This window comes from Elephantulus edwardii, unplaced genomic scaffold (assembly GCF_000299155.1).
Source record: "Elephantulus edwardii isolate Elephantulus edwardi_28Jun2011 unplaced genomic scaffold, EleEdw1.0 scaffold00090, whole genome shotgun sequence".
Lineage (NCBI taxonomy): Eukaryota > Metazoa > Chordata > Mammalia > Macroscelidea > Macroscelididae > Elephantulus > Elephantulus edwardii.
Genome location: NW_006399840.1, coordinates 6,988,205 through 6,989,410, shown reverse-complemented (window position 1 = coordinate 6,989,410; position 1,206 = coordinate 6,988,205). Strand labels below are relative to the sequence as shown.

Sequence of the window (1,206 nt, the reverse complement as noted above, 5' to 3'; positions counted from 1 at the left end):
TGTAAAAGGAGCAAATGGAATATAGGGGTGTGGCTGATTCTCACTTCTACTCACTTCATATAGAGAAACTGTCCCCATAAATAGTCTCCATAGTGCAAAAAAAAAGAAAAGAGAAAAAAAAACCCTACGTGGCCAGACATGTCATCTGGCATATTCCTGCACCTAGTTCTAGCAATCATTGGATGCAATGTTTATTGCAAATTAACTCAAAGACTTTACTCACGGTTGTGAGTTTATTAGAGAAGTAGGTTAGGGAGTGGGAAAGCAAAGAATATCACAAAATGCAGGTCCAGGTTTACTCCAGCAGTGCCAACTAGATTAACAGGACGACACAGTTCTTCAGTTAATTCAGACAGCTTTTCAGCCAACATGTTAAAGTCTAGGTTCTGTTCAACAGCACAAAAAAACTGCTTTATTTCTTCAGTTACCCACTCATGTTCACCAGAGTGTTGTTCAGTTTCCAGGTACATGGGTTGGTTGGTTTTTTTTTCTCCTTTATCTTTTTGTTGATTTCTAGTTTTGCAGCACTATAGCCTCAGAAAATGTTTGTACAATTTCAGTTTTTTAATTTTATTGCAGCTTGTTTTTAACCTAAAATATGATCTATTCTGGAGAAAGTCCCATGTGCACTAAAGAAGAATGTATACTGAGCTTTTTAGGCCACATTAACTTGTATATATCTGTAAGATTGAGTTGGTTGATTGTGCAATTTAATTCTTCAGCATCATTGCTGAGTTTCTTTCTGATTGTTTTAATTTTCCTTGAGAGTGTTATATTGAATTCACCTACTATTGTGGTTATATATACTACCAAAAAGTCATTACCAAAACAAAGGAGAAAGAAAAAAAAACACAAAATGGATTTCAGAAGAGATGATAAAATTGTGCTATAGCATTGAGAAGCTAAACCAAAGAGAAAACATGCTGAAGTAAAAGAGCTGAACAGATTTCAAAGGGTAGCTCTGTAGGACAAAGCAAAGTATTATTGAAATGTGCAGAGAGCAGGAATTGGAGAATTAAAAGGGAAGAACTCACTCTGCATTTCTCAAGCTGAGAGATTGAAAAACAAATTTAAACCTTAAGTTGCAATATTGAAAGATATTTTGAGCAATATATTAAATGACAACAGAAAACATTTAAAAAAAAGAGAGAGAAAATACACAAAATCACCAAAAGAACTGTACCTAAAAGTACTAACTGACACTGA

At 34.3% G+C, this 1,206-nt stretch overlaps 1 protein-coding gene across 1 annotated transcript in view; it reads left to right on the top strand.

Moving 5' to 3' along the window:
• Window positions 1-1,206, top strand: part of USH2A (Usher syndrome 2A (autosomal recessive, mild)) — a 1,454,174-nt gene that overhangs the window by 1,103,773 nt on the left and 349,195 nt on the right. The gene's annotated exons all lie outside the window — the stretch shown is intronic.